This window comes from Numida meleagris, chromosome 5 (genome assembly GCF_002078875.1).
Source record: "Numida meleagris isolate 19003 breed g44 Domestic line chromosome 5, NumMel1.0, whole genome shotgun sequence".
NCBI lineage: Eukaryota > Metazoa > Chordata > Aves > Galliformes > Numididae > Numida > Numida meleagris.
The window spans coordinates 15,959,105-15,975,058 of record NC_034413.1 but is presented as its reverse complement, the minus strand read 5'-3'; the positions used below and the strand labels follow the sequence as shown (position 1 = coordinate 15,975,058).

Here is a 15,954-nt window from a genome sequence, read left to right as displayed (position 1 = left end):
CAAAGGCACCTACAGCCAAGTAGGAGTAGAGCTTTCCCTGTCCCTTCTTGAATTCCAATATGCACTTTGATACAAATATTGAAAAGGAAGAAATCGGCTGTATGCTGAGGCACAGGCATCATGAAGGAGGAAGAGGTAACAGCTCTGCAGTGGAGCAAAAAATGCAAGTGATGTCTGTTTGCAAAAAGAGCAGAGGAAGTTAGAAACCACCGGGAGGATCTAGGCACAGGGAAATGTGAAGACAGAAGTTGAGTAATTGGGTAGGGGCAGTAACTGGGAAGGGTTGGAGTCTGAGACCAGCAGGGAACAAACTTCTTAAGCCTCATTTTATCCTCTGCTATCAGCAAATAGAGAGAACAACAGGCGAAGAACATCTCTTCCCTTGAAGCCTTACTATTTTGTGTTGATCCTCTTCATTTGGACATGTGAGATGTGCTTGGTAGGTACAGAAGTCAAGCTGCTACTAACCAACATGTGGAGTCATACTGACTCTGCAGTGGAATTTCTGTATTTTGAGCATGGCAGGCTGTTAAATGTAAAAATTAGGCCATTGTAATGTAACTATTTTAAGACTAAAGGACTAAAGTTAGGATGCTTCTTAGTTTAGGCTATTGGCATGACCATAATTTATCCATTACTAAGAAGAGTTTTCTCCACAGCATCCTCTTGTTCATGATACTGCTGTAAAGTGTTTATAGAATGAACTGGAAATTTATCAGTGGGATTTTTCTGCAGGAGAATATAGAATGTGCTTAGACTGAGGCAGGAAGATGAAGAATGATCTCCTGCTTAGGGAAGCTAAATGCCACCTTGGATCACTAGTTTCTGCCCATCTTGCATGCTCGATGACTATTTGGTGGAACAGATTTTATTTTGGAACTCTGTTGGAGTCTGTAATTTTTGCTGAAGTTGTATCAATCTCAGAAGACTCCATCTAGCTATGGGACTGAGCTGACTTTGCTTTCATGGAGACATGTAAGACGTTGCTTTGCCCAAAGACTGTCTATTTATACAAAGGTATGTCATAGATAAATAGGTTCAGGGAGTGGTGCTAGTCATTCAGGTACCATTTTTTTCCAAAAAGTACTTGGGTGTGCTGTTTGGAGGTACTAAGGTTCTATTTTATTCCTCAAACTAAATCTGAGTTAAGGTACATCTGTGGGATTTTAGCAGCTGAGAGCTCCTGCTGCCTGAGCTTGGAGGAGCAGGGGAGATCCATCCCTGCCTGTGGTCAGCAGCACCAAGGTGGTGCTAGCTGTGGCTCAGTGCCATGGTAACACCACAGCGGTTTCCAGCCAGCATACAGCACAGGCAGATCTCGCTGCGTTGGGACCCAGCGCTCAGCCTTTCTTGTCATTCAAACAAACAAGAGTCAATAAAATACTTTATTAAAGAAACAAGCTGTAACTTGGAGAGCTGCGACCGTGATCTCGTGGATGAGGTCTGATCATGGTATCTGTAGGAAGAGGCGGGCAGAATGTAGGGAACAACTAACGTAACTGTGTGCTAAAAACCCACAGTCCTTAAAGCTGGACAGTGCAGAGCCTTTCCTCTATGCCTTGCTGAGTAGGATGGCACTGGTGGTGCTTATTGGAGGGAGTGAGATTTACCTTGTTCACAGAGATAAGCCTAATCACTCCCCAGAAGTTGCGACTGACAGATAAATGTTGATTCTTGTGCTTTCCTACCACTAAGAGTAGTATAAGCATTGCTGAGCATGGTGTGCTGAAAGATGTCTCAGGAGCCTGTGCTGTGGGAGCATTCTGTCATCAGGGAAGTCAGGCAGCTCAGTGCGGCACTGCTCTAGAAGGGAGTGGTAGCATTTTGGCATCGGTGATCGTGAGTATTCAGACAAGTATTTGACAGGAGTGTTACAGAAAGCGTTGTGTTTCTTCCCATGTTTATTTTATTTATTTTCCCATGTTTAGCACCAATTTAGGTGCTAAACAATAGCAACTTTCCTTTTAATCGATTACTTCTATCCATGTATTCTGTGGGCTGCACATTTTAAGCAGTGGCTAAAAAGCCTGGTGCTCCTCCAGTGCTCATTGTATGATGTTAGCATGAGCAAAACTCACATGGAAGTCACCACCTCTGCATGCATTATTCCCTGGAGCTATACCAAATACATGGATACAGTAACTTCATATGAGCTATAGTGCTAAACAGTGCCAGGATATCGAACTGCTGACTGCAAAGTTGCTGTCCTTTTCCACTATGTACCAAAATCAGTCTGTTTAGTATGCCCAGAACCAGAACAGAGCAGGAGCCCCAGAACTTTTTCAAGTGCTGCTAACAAAGAATGAGATCTCTATTATGGAATAGTTGCTTTAGCAGCTTGTACTTTTCTCTGGACCATGCACAGATGCTGGAGGAGATGGATAGGCTGTTTTCCTTCTCTAGAGGCAGTAGATCAGGTGTTTGCAGGAGAACAATCTGAAGGACCTGTATAGATAGAATGTCCTTGCAGAAGTGAACCGCTTCTCAATGTGTACCACATAATTACTTGTGCCAGAGACCACTGGGCTTAATGACTTAAGTGTCTTTATAAAAAGTGTTTTCCTGTAAGGAAGTAGGTGCTAAATGTTTTCAGTCGGGGGGGCTGGGATTGCTGTCTGTGTAAATATGTTTGCAGTCTTTTGGGTTTGAATTCTTAACCTTGTGTTTTTCTCTGTAACACCCGTGTTTCTGAGTTAGCAGGGTTTCATATCCATTCAGTCTTTTTATTTATTTGTTTGTTTATTGATTTATTTATTTTGCTTGTTCTTGCTCATCTGAGAAGTACAAGGAACAAACCAAAACTCCAGGTAGAAGACAGATTTCAGAGTAAGAAGAAATTTGAGTAAACTAAAAAGAAGTCACAGAAGGACTGTGGAGCAGAATGTAGAGTACAAGTTCTGGTATGAAATTCTAAATATTTTCCTTGGAATTCAGATCACTACTCTGGAAGACAAACCTCACTTAATATGGAGCATGTAAAATAGTTCCACTGAGTCAGTGCTGGCCAGGCAACAATTACTTCTTACTAGGAAAACTAAGTTTACATGAGTTCAGACTAGCATAGTTCTTACTCTGTTGTACAAGATATCCACCATGGTATTTTTCATGCTTTATCTAAAGGTTGAAGTGTCTTATAGGTAAGAAAAATATTATTGATTAAAACTGTCTAGAAAGACAGGAAAACTTTCTAGTACTAGGCTCTTGTTGTTTTCAGCCACCAAATCCTACAGAAATAGCTTGGTTATTCTATGTCTTATGTAGATGGACTTAGAGGTACAATTTCCAAAGCCTTCTCTGTGCAACAGAGTAGACTGGAAGGTCACAATGTATGTTTTCTAGGCTCCTATCCTAGCTGCTGTTACATAAAAACACCCATTTATTGTCCTCTGAACTGAAATGCAAGTTATGTTCTCAATATTGCTAAGTACTGATTTCAACTGGTTACAAATGCTGGAGCTAGAGGCTTGTTACTTCTGTGTGCAGGGCAACCAGAAGGAAAGACAGGGAGCAAAGAGAGGAGAAACAAGGTTTAACAAGTGCCATAACACTTTGAATCAAGACCAGTGCATTAGGAGAAATGGAGATATAATCTGACAATATTCTTAAAGTATTATAATCTTGATTCCCCTACAACATTTTACTCATATGGTAGAGTACAACTTAAATGTGAAATCAAAGCATCATAAAGGAGATGGAAGCAAGAGAATGCATAAAGGGGGTAGGTACCGACATCCTAACAACTCAGAAATAATTAAGCGATGTTTAGATGTTCATGAGAGAAACAACAGAAGAAAAAAAAAAAACATGGGGATAATTTTAAAATCAGTGTAACCTATCTGAACATAATTAAGCATCCTGTTGTTAGAGGAGTTCAAATAGAAGTCTTACAGACTTCCATGGGCATGTTCCCAATCTCTTGGAAGGTCTAAAATAATAAAATGGAGGAATAGGAAAAGAGCAAAAGGGAGATGATATATGAGGAAACCATTTGTAGGTTCTACTTGCAGAGTGCCTTATTCTTTTTGCACAAAGCACAGACTTCTGAAAGAGTCTTGTAGGGTCACAATATATTCGTCCACCCATGTCAGGGGGTGATAAAAGAACGAAGGTAGTCATGGATGAATGGGCAGGGGGAATATCAAGGAGCTGCTGACTTACAGTGCTTCTGTGCTTCTAAGTGGTGTAATCACTGCTCAAATACAGAACTTGGTTCTGGCAATTCAATTTCAAGGAAGATGCTGAAAACTCGAAAAGAGTATATAGAAGAGTTAAAAGAATGATATGGGACTTGGGACACATGCTTTATCATGGAAGACTGTGCACACAATCAGTTCAGCTTAGTAAATCTAAGGTGGCTCTTCTAGGCAGTAAGCAAATTATCCCTTAGTATTATTATTATTTTTTTGTATACTAAATTAAAACATTTGAGAGAAAATAGCTGATATTAAAAAACAGATAGTTCAGTCCTGAAGACTGAACAATCAAGTGACTGTAGCTCAGTGAATGAGGTAGTAAGAGAGACACAATTAAGGGTTGGTTTATTTATTTCTACTATTTCAAACTACTAATTATTGTGGTGGATTCCTCAGTGCTGATAGTCTTGGAAATGGAGAATGATGATGTAGTCCAAGCGGTCTATTGAACTTGAGACGGGAATGAATACATTTAAGTCCAGTGTTGATTTTTTGTGTGTGTATTTGTTTGCATCTCAGATTAGACGCTCACAGGGATCTTTCTGTCTTGGTATGTATTACAGTAAAGGTTGTGCAGTCAGTCTTTACTGCAGCATTTGGTTGCTAAGCTGTACACAACCCTAGCAGAGAATGTACTGCATGTGAGCACTTGAACATTCCCAGGATTCAAATTGCTAATTCAGTAAAAGCAGAATCCAATAACATGTATTTTGAGAAGTTTGTAGGATGCTATTAAACAGATGAGACATCTTCAAGAATAGCATATCTAGTTTAATTTGTTGTCAATTTATAAGGGTGTGACGTGGTCCTTTGAATTACTTGCTCATTTAAATTTCAAATGAGTTTTTATATCCCTTTATGGTTGGTAATATTCAAAAAGTATATGGAAAGTAAAGCAACAGATACTCCTGAAGCCCTGCAAAAGTTTTCCTTGGGTACAAGGGAGAGCTATGCTTTGTATTTATATAACATGTTGGTCTCAGTGTAGGTTAGCTATGTGCTTGGCCATTTGGTTTTCTGTAAAAATGCTGTTCCTCATTTGTTCTATATTAAACCCTTCTCTGTTTATATTTTTATACTCTTAGAAAATAAACATATAAAAATGTGTTGTTTTACCAACTGATAAAAGCAAACTAGCTAGAGTGGAGAATGGTCCAAGATCAGCTTTCCATGAGAGTTTCTTAAAGAAGAAAGCCCGACTTAAGTGAATGCCTTTTATTTATTTTGCAAGTAATCATAGAATCACAGAATAGTTTGGATTGGAAGGGACCTCAAGAACCATCCAGTTCCAACCTCTGCAACAGACAGGGACACCTCCCCTGGGTCAGGGCCCAGGATCCCATCCCACCTGGCCTTGAATGCCTCCAGGTATGGGGCATTCTGTGGGCAACCTGTGTCAGTGCTTCCCCACCCTCATCTTGAAGAATGTCTTCCTTATATCTAATCTCAACCTACCCATTTTTAGCTTAAAAAAATTGTAAAAAGCTGTCTTATACTCAGGTTTTCAAAAAGCCTCCACAATCAATTAATACAGGAATTCAAACACTGCATTTTCCATTAATATCTAGAATGAAAGAGGTAATAGTGAAATAGTATTAAACATTTTAAAGATTGTTATGAATCTGTGGCTGAATTCCCTTAAACGTATCTAAGCAGTCTGTCCTGCTGAAGTTACTCAAGACTTGAATGAGCTAAAAAATAAGAATTTATGTTTATCTTGGACACAAATATGTACTTAAATCAGTAAGTGTAGGAAACAAACTATATGTACAGTTATGTGCATTGCACAAATAACTGGGGAAGTATTTTATGCTCGACTTTTTCCAAACAGATTGTTTATTTTTTTGTGCAGGAGTCTTGTAGACGTTTTGCTTAGATGTTTTATGTTTCCACCTACTCATGTCTAACATAATGTATTTCTTTCACAGAGAAATGAGATCTGAAAAATCACGTTTGGCAGTTGTATCTAGTCAAACTGATTTTAAAAAAAATTCTTTTTTTGCTGGAATCACCTAAGAGTTTTGTAGGTTTACCAACAGTTCTCATTTGGGAATAGAGCAAACAGGTGCCCTTTATTTTTGTTGACATGGAGTCTGTAGGGATATAAGCAGTGCAGCATTCCTCATGTAAGCATTTTTTTCTTCCAGAATGATATCTGAATCTTTTGTGAAAACCTTATTGTTGTATCTGCTCGCACATGTCATTAGTGAGATGTGTCACTGTGAACTAGAGTTCACTTGGGCGCTTATGAAGTATTGAGGTATTGTAGAAGGCAGAGAAGGAGGTACTTAGTATGTAAACATCCTGTTTGCATCTCTAGGAAAAGGAATGGAAATGCAGTGTATTCATATGGGCATTTTTGCATGTGCAGTCTTCATCGCAACCTAACTATATGCTCAAAGTTAACGTGACATCTGCAGAATTCAAATGCCATCTTTGTGGCTTCTGGACTAAGAGTTGTAACAGAGCAGAGGATCACCTCAGTTCTTAACTGTGTCCACATGCTTCCAGAGCATTTTTACTAGATAGTGTAGTGTAGAAAGTCTTACAGGAGTTAGGAGGAACAATACTTTGCCTGCTCACAGTTATCAGTGCACTGTGGACACTGGTGGTATCTTATGCTTCACATCTTCCCTCCTAGTTGCTGGGAGGTCGTGGTACTTGTAGAATAAAATTAGACATCTCCAGACTACAAGTACACTTCTAGCTATGCCGCACAGAGTGCAGTGATGACAATGTTGTCTTTAAACCTAGCTGCAGAGTATAATATGTGTGTGTGCTTGAATCTGTAATGGCATTCTTTAATTTGGCACCAAAAGTATTTTCAGTTAATTACGAATATACAGAGAGACAGTATTCCTGTTCCCACTACTGTTTGTTTTAACTGCTGCTTTGGAAATGAGCCTAACTGTGCATTTTTATTTCCTTTTTAATAATGAATATGTAGCTGGAAAGCAGTCTATCAGTACTAGACGTATATTGCCCAACAACTTCTTCATCACAATGGTGGTAAAAGTACATTTAATTACATCATAGAGACATAAAAATAACTTGTTCCAGGAAGTCATGGCGGCACTGTGTGGGATTGGGCTGTGTAAATAGCAGTATTCACATTCGTTCATGAGATGTTTGTTAATAAGAAAAAGAAAGATGAGTTGATGGGACTGATGCTTCATCATCTTAAGTGGTCATTACTCCTGCCTAAAACTGAATGCAAAAATTTAATCAAAGCAACTTTCTGTTTCATTCCTATTTTGCAAGTGCATAAATTGTATATATAAATACACAAACTGGATAAGATATTGGGTAAGGTATGAAATTCTGTACAATCCAGCTTTTTATCTTCCAACTATTTTTTCTCGTACAATGTTACACTTGCCTCCACATCCAGAAAATTGGAGACTTACCTTTTAATTCCTTACTAATTCTGTTTTTAAAGTAACTGCAGAGAACTTGATTATTTTCAGGATCTAGTAGCAACAGCAGTATGAGGTGATGTGTAGGTTTAGTGCTCAATATAACTATTTTATGCAAAATAAAATCTCTCACCTCAGAGATTAGGTGCCTGGTTTAAATCCATGTCAAATGAACATTCAGATGAAGAGTAATGTTGTGATTAATACAATGTATTGGTACTTGAAAGTTGGAAGTTTAATTCCTAGGCAGTCATATCTGTCTGTGTGGCTGGCATCAGAAATTTCTTAAGAAAGCGACAAGAATATTTTGCTCTTTCTGTAGAACAGGCTTGATAATGCATTCTTTTCTTCATGCAGCTAGACTGCAGACTCTTTAGAACAGGTGGACTCTCCAAGGGCATGTTTCCACTGCAGCTGAAGATATATTTGCTGCATTTGCTGAATGGATATATTTGTACTAAGTGTAATCAAGCCAGGTTTGTTAAAAAGCAATAAAGGTAGTGTCTGGTATTGCAGTAAATGGTACCCAGCTACCTATTTGGGGACAGCAGAACCTATAGTGACCCTTGTGTGACTTGGCTGTGCTGATGGACATTCTTTGTGTTCATTTCCATAGTTGCTGAAGCTAGAGAGATCAAAAAGTAGATCTGCTCTTTCCTTCCTAAAATTTGTTTTATTTTGATCAGCTTTTGGATCAGGACTGTGTACTTTTACACAGTTGTCTAGGAAGCTTACTCTAATGGTAAATGCGTCCTTAAATTATTTAGCATATACAGTAGCTGCTAAATAATTTAAAGTTTTTAGACATATTATGGAGCAAATGGAAACAGACTCAGAGCTGATGAGTAATAGAATCGTACTGGTCTGTAATGATTTTTAGGAAACCCTGGTGGCTCTTGTCTATTTTACCATGTGGTGCTAACTACAACAGATCCCAGGATTCATTTCCTGAGACTAAGGTCAAGGTGACAGAGACAGTGCATGCTTGAGTGTATCCCTATGAAGAGGTATGCTACAACAGGGACACACACTCGTATTAGAGCTTGACATTGGCCCAGTTACCCCCAGATCAGAAGTAAGATTAAGTTGATGAAGAAAAAACTAACGTGCAGGCACACAGGGCTGTTAGTGTTCCCTGCATAACTTATTCTTTGGCAGCTGTACATATAGCAAGCTCCTTGTATGAAAAATGACCACATATGATGAATCTGTGGTTTTTTTTTTTTTTTTCATTTTTTAGAATAAAATCTCTGTTTCACTTTGATGAACAATATGCTTTACAGGTTTTTTGACCACCATGGCTGTATTTTTCCCTGACCTATATCAGTAATTCCAGATGAGTCTGTGTTATATCAGAGGTACGTACCATTATTGATGCTGAGCTCTTGTCTCATGGCCATGACATTGGTCCCTCATGAAAGCAGAGCATGGGAAGAAGGAAAGATACGTGCTGAGAAGGAGTGGAGATATGGTAAAGACATTCACACATCAACCTTTTGAGATTGGCAGTTCAACCAGTTTTCAGTCCACCTCTTTGTTTATGTAGTTCATATAGTCAGTGCTGAAAGGTTTGCTAAAGTCAGGGTGATGTCCCTTTATCCACCAATCCAGTCGTTTCCTCATAGAAGGCTCTTGGTCTGATCAGGTCATTTTACCATTCATAAACCTATGCTGGCTAACCTATTACCCTCTTTTTCTTCATGTCTAGGATTATTTGCGCCCTCACCTTTCCCTGTGTTTGAGGTGAGACTGACCGGTCTGTGTTCTCTTGGTCCTCTTTCTTGCCCTTCTTCAAGGCAGGATGACATTTGCTTTCTTCCAGTCCTCAGGAACTATTTCAGATACCTATGATCTTTAATGGATAATTAAGGATGGCCTTGAGCAGCAACACATCCACCAGCTCCCTCAGTACATCCTATCAGGACGTGTGGACTTGATTAGCACCATCTAGCCTGTTTACATGCTTTGATTGTGCTTTTATTGCCTTTCTCCCACCTCTCAGGATCTCAGATCCACCATCTCAGCCTGGCTGCAGCCAAAACTGTCCCCAGCCTTCACAGCCCCAAACAGTTCTTGTTTGTAAGAATCAGATCCAGCAAAGCATCTCTCTTCATTATTTTTGTCAGAAAGGAATTGTCAGTGCTCTATGGAAGCCTCCTGGGTTGCTTGTGCCCCCAGCTGTGTTGCTCTTCTAGCAGATACTGCTAAGGTCACGGTCATGCATGAGGACTAACATATGCGGATGTGTGATTTCTTTTCCAGTTGTCTGATGAAGACCTCATCTACTCTTTTTTCTTTCTCATCAGGTGGTCTGTAGCAGACACTCACCACCTACAAGTATGAAGTCCTTGCTCTGCCTAAGCATAGAAGGCAGGCACTGAGAGGTCAAGGGGCTCTGAATTGCTCTGGGCCCACTAATGGCAACAGGGCTGTTCCTAGCTACTTGTTTTCTGATATTTCTTCACAGGGAACAGCCAGTATTCAAGGGTCAAGGAAGGTGATCCTCCCCCTCTATTCTGCCCTGGTCAGGCTTCACCTGGAGTACTGTGTCCAGTTCTGGGCTCCCTGATACAAAAAAGTCAGGGATCTCCTGGAAAGAGTCCAGCAGAGGGCCACGAAGATGATAAAGGACCTGTAGCACCTCTCTTATGAGGAAAGGCTGGGCGACCTGGTTCTGTTCAGCCTTGAGAAAAGAAGACTCAGAGGGGATCTGATTAATATTTATAAATATCTAAGGTACAGGAGCCAAAGGGATGAGGCCAGACTCTTTTCAGTGGTGCGTGGCGATAGGACAAGGGGGAACAGCCACAAACTGAAGCATATGAAGTTCTGCACAAATGTGGGTAAGAACTTCTTCACAGTGAGGGTGACGGAGCACTGGAACAGGCTACCCAGAGAGGTTTTGGAGTCTCCTTCTCTGGAGACATTCAACACCTGCCTAGATGCCTACCTGTGCTACCTGGACTAGGGAGCCTGCTTTGACAGGGGGGTTGGACTTGATGATCTCTGGAGGTCCCTTCCAGCCCCTGCAATTCTGTGATTCTGTGATTCCCAAATGCTTTTTAAGTGTCTCTGGTTCTGGATTACATTAAGTAGCCTATAATGTGTACATGACTATTGCTAAACTGATACAGCAGGTAAGCTTGTTTACAGATACACTGATAGAGCATTCCTGCCTTTAACAAAGGTACAGTTTTCATTAAATTCAGAGATTAGAATTAACTATTGTGTTTAGAATTGTTGATTTATGAGATCATCACACAATCTATTATAGTGTGTTTTACTATAAATTAATTGTTTGGTACTTTTAGCCTCAGTTGTGTTTTAATGTAATTTTTATCTGCAAATTGTTTCAAGTGTTTATCAGGATGAATAGGACACAGCTACATTTTATCTGCTGAATACTAGTGCCTTGACTTTGCCCTTCATGATTGTCATCAAGGTATAGGTGCTTCTGGAATAAAATTCTCTTGTGCAATCTGCAAATGTCAGTTTATTATTGCACATTTTCAGAATGGATTGCCTAGTAAAATGATATCCTAACAGCTCAATGTAAGACATAAGGAGGGGCATCTAGATGTAGATTTAGACATAGATTTTTGGTTAATTGTGGAAGCCAAGAATGCCTGCAGCTTTTATTTGAGGGGGGTTAGGTATATTCAGAATTTCATCCTCAGAATATTTGAAAATTCTCCCCAAAACATAAGTACAATTTTCAGAAGTGCAGAGAGGTGGAATAAGTTTCAGGATCTATAGTGGGTACACAGAAACACATCTTTACGCATAAGTTATTCTGAAACCTCAAGGCCAGAATACGTCACAGAATCGGAGACAGGTTTGGGAGGGAAGTTTGGAGGCAGTTCAGGAGTTTGTCTAGCCCAGCACCTCTGTTTAAAGCACATCAGCTAGAACTGGTTGCTCAGGGCCTTGTCAGTAGGGTTTGAAACGTTCAAGGATAGAAAATCCACAGCTTCGCAGGGCAAAAATTCCAGTGTTTGTTCACCTTTACAGTAGAAAAAAAAAACAAGCTGTTTTATGTTTAAATGGGATTTCCCTGTTTCCATTTGTGTCCACTGCCTCTTGTCCTGTCATTGGACAATGTGAAGAAGTCTCTTACTTCATCTTATTTACTCCTCCCCCCAGGTATTTATGCACATTGATAAGTTCCCCCCTGAGCAAGGCTGAAGAATCTCAGTTCTCTCAGCCCCTCCTCATATGACAGATGCTGCAATCCCTTAATCATCTTACTGGTTCTTAAAGCACTTTGTAGGATGAAAGCCATAAACAGAAGGAGAAAATGATGTGGTAGAACAGCAAAATGAAGAAAATTGTAGAACAGATTTAAAATATGCTGGATAGAAGTGTAAATTGGCAGTCTCTGTTTGAAGGTACCTCCTTTTGATGTCTTTTGGAACAATGGTTTCTCTTGTGATTTTGGTAAGTTGCTGCTTAGTAGAAGACATAGCCCCAACATACATATTTTAGTTCCTGACTGACAGAGGGTTATGATGGCATAGGCATTTCTGACAAGTTTAAAAGACACAAGGATAATACACTAGACAGCATTCCAGATTTCTCAGTGGGAAAATGTAAATCTCCTTAATTTTATTCCTACCGAGCAGTGGCAACTAAGGTCTTGTATTTAAATGTGAATTATTAAATAGACAGCATGATGATGATAGGAGCAAGATATGTGTTATATGTATCAACAAGTTCTCATAAGCCTGATACCTTGTCAAAAATTCATATTTCCATCTATGCATTTCTGATAAAGGCAAATCATTTTAAGAGTATTATGCCTTTTTATTCTTAAAAGCCTACCAAGGATTTTAGATTAGGGAATGGAGTGAGATTTGTCATGTAAATTGATAGATGAAAACTCCTAACTTTAGGCCTGTAGAAGCTTAACTTACCACAACACTGAACAATCACATCTAAAAAAACTGAGCAAAGTATGAACAGGTTGTAGTAATGTAGAATAGTCGGATGTTGTATGGTATCTTTAGCATAGTTTATCGTCTGCATTAGAAAACTTTTTTGAAATGCTTTTAATAGGCAGCTCAAATCATTACTAATTGTGGAAAATGTTGAAAATAAAGTTGTTGTCTTTGTCTTTTTAATGAATGGATATAGTTAAATAATACAAAAGCTGCTAGCAGTCTGAAGATGAGGTATTGTATCTGAGATCAGCCTAGGCTCTTAGAATCCAAAGTGTTTGACAGTAACTGCAGGACTTGGAAGTGTAGCAGTACAGATTAGAAATAGCACCGAGGCATAAAACATCGGTAAAGAATGGTGCATGATCTCTGTTCGTTTTATACATCTTTGAAAAATATGAAAAAATGAGCTTTGTATATATATATATGTACCCTGCTGCATGGACTTCGGTGCTAAGGTTGATGCATGTGAATAGTCACCCATTTGAATGAGTTGAATTGTGGACTCATGCGGACCGTGGGCATGCATAGTGAAGCATGAGTGGTAGAGTTTCTAGAATCAGGGCCTAAATATGAAATATAAACACAGTTGACTTGCTATTTAAGTATAGTACTTCTGCAGAATACATGAGGCTTTTTGCACACACAATGCTAAATAATAGCTTTCTTAAGAGGAGATGGAGGTCTCTTTTTAAATATAAATCAATAGTCTTAATAGAATGATTCAAATTGAGCATTTGTCTGGCTCCTTCAATAAGTGCCATTTGATCCTTACAGACCAAAACAGACATTATTTTGTTTAAACAACTGCATCTCTAGAAGGTCTTTGCCTGTGCTCATGTGCTTAAGCACAGATTTATTTTTTTTTTACTCAAAAGCATGTAATCTCCTGAAATATTACCTACATTTCTTAGCATATTTTTCTTCCTACGGAAGTAGTTCTTGTTCCTGTCTACTTGATGATATTGGACAAGTTACTCGGTTGAGAATGAACTCTTGAAGACAGTACAGCTTTTTTTAAAAGCAGAATTATGTATACTGTTTGTATTCTGGGAGGAACTCAGTCCTGTTCTGTCCAGAGCCTAACAAGAGTCCAAACTGTACTACTTTACACAGCTAAAACCCACATGATCTCACTTGCACCATGATGAGCTCTGACTTGTAACCATTGTAGTGAGAAAGCTCAAGATGCGGGGACATAAACACAGTTTCCAGCTTTCAGTTTATTTGATGCTCAGTCTGATCAAATGTACATCAACACAGAATATGCTGTTTGAATGCAAACAGAATCTGAAGGCCGTGATTTTGTAATCACCAAAAAAGAAAAAAAAAACCCTAAACATTTTGCATATTTGACAATTGTTTTATAAATGTATTCTTTAGAAAACTCTAAAGATGATACTGTCAAGAAATGGCACTGCTTATGCAAACTTTTATGATTTATTGCAGTCACGGGAATAAAGTTGTGAAACCAGCACTGTCAACTTCCTAAGCTAATATGACTTCAGAACTGGCATATGGTGCCAAGTTATGGGCTGAGGAGTGATTGTTCACTTGAGAATAGCTTCTGGCTAGAATCCTCAGCTTGTCTCACCCTAAAACTGGTACATCATTGAAATGAGGAATCAATTAAAAGTATCAGTTTTGCTTAATCTTTTCCCATCAGTATATTGATAAAATTATAAATATTTTGAGATAATGCTTTCAGAAAAATGTTATCTGGAGTGACTCTTGTTTGTTAGTGTTAACTTTTACAAATATCCAAAATGCATGAAGATTTTCTGTTTTTGATTAAACGTAGGGAAATATGGAAATAATGCCTTTTATCTAACTCAGTAGGCCAAATTCAGCTATGACTATAGTCATATGACTGGATAGACACATGGAAAATGCTGCTGCACAGAGTTTGACTCAGTATATATGGTAAAGTCCTGTTAAAAAAACGTATGATAATGTGAAGTTAAGGCTGAAGTATCTTAGCCTACCTCCTATTTTTACTTAATTTACTTGGAGAACAAACAAACAAACAAACATTATTTATTTTAGGAAGTAAAAATGACGTTCACAAATATCTGTATTAGGTTTCCTTCAGTGAAGTCTACTGTTTTAATTGGTAACAAAATGATGGTTCCCATGAATGAGAGAGTCTTCCCATGCAGTGCAAATGAAATATAGTCCATCCAACAACATGTTAGTGAGTTTAGGGTTTTATTCTTGAGAGGGCTGGAAATAGAACTCCTGTTGAAAATCAATTGAAATAGGATGCTTAACATACTTAACAAACCTTAAGACATTTTGAATATCATTAATTTGTTTTGTAAAAGATGAGGACATTTGGTTGCTCCTTCTCTATTCCTTTTGAGTTTCTTTGTTTGCTGGTTCTGCCATTATAACTGGCATGAGGAGCTTTCTTGAGGCTTGCTTTTGCTGAGCTTATTGGAGTTTTAAATTTGTTTTGACTTCAGATCTAGTAGCAAGTCTTGTTTTTAATTTGCAGTGCAAGTTGATTGCATAATTGTGAAGCTGTTTGACATGTGTGATACAGTTTGATTTGCATTCCTGCCAGCTTTCAACTGTAAGAAACAAAATCTGTTAGTAACAATTTTAGTGGGAGCCATTGGAGGGTTTTCACAGTTTGTTTGCCATCTCCCAGAGACTGAAAGATGAGACTCTTTTAAAGGTATTTGAACACTTCACGTCACTGTTTAGCTCAGCTGTGGAATATGTTGATGTGAGTGGCTTTGACATATTCAGGGAAAAAAATACTGAAAACAATATAATATAGGTATAGATAGCATACATGTAATGCAGTATAGTGTAAGAAACATAATGCTGACTGAAACAAGGATTAAAAAATGAAATATAGCAAATAGCCATTAGGAAGTCTTGTGGGAAACTGATTAGCAAACTTAGAACAAACGATTATACTGAAAGAGAACAACTTTGCCCCACAAGGGATACACGTATGGAGAATGACCAACACGACCAACATATCCTGGACATTTACAAAGGAGACACAGCCTTGCTTGTGCAGACAGCAGCCATGTTCAGGCTGGCCTGTGCATTTTACATTGCTTTGGTTTTTCCAATAATGTCACTGATTTTCACGGACTGATATATTGTTTTCTTTTTTCCCTATTGCACAGTAGTGGGGAGACTTGAGATAGCATTAATTCCTGTGTAGCTTTTCTCTGGAAAAACCACAGAATAAGCAGTTGATACTCTTGTAGAGAGCAGAGTAAAGGAAACTGAATGGGCAGAAGCATATAATCAGACAGCAATATAGGTAAAGAAGAAGTATTTGAGAGTATACAATAGTAGAACTGGCAATACAGTTAGTGCCATCAGTTTGGAGGAAGACTAACAAGTGGTGGAAGTGAAATAACTGGCCAACGGAAACCAAAAGAG

At 38.7% G+C, this 15,954-nt stretch overlaps 1 protein-coding gene across 1 annotated transcript in view; it reads left to right on the top strand.

The window, feature by feature from the left end:
- PCGF5 (polycomb group ring finger 5) overlaps positions 356–15,954 on the top strand; it is a 53,258-nt gene continuing 37,659 nt past the window's right edge. Inside the window, exon 1 of the mRNA XM_021400665.1 lies at positions 356–439. The gene's annotated coding sequence lies outside the window, so the exon portion shown is untranslated. The remainder of the gene's footprint in view (positions 440–15,954) is intronic.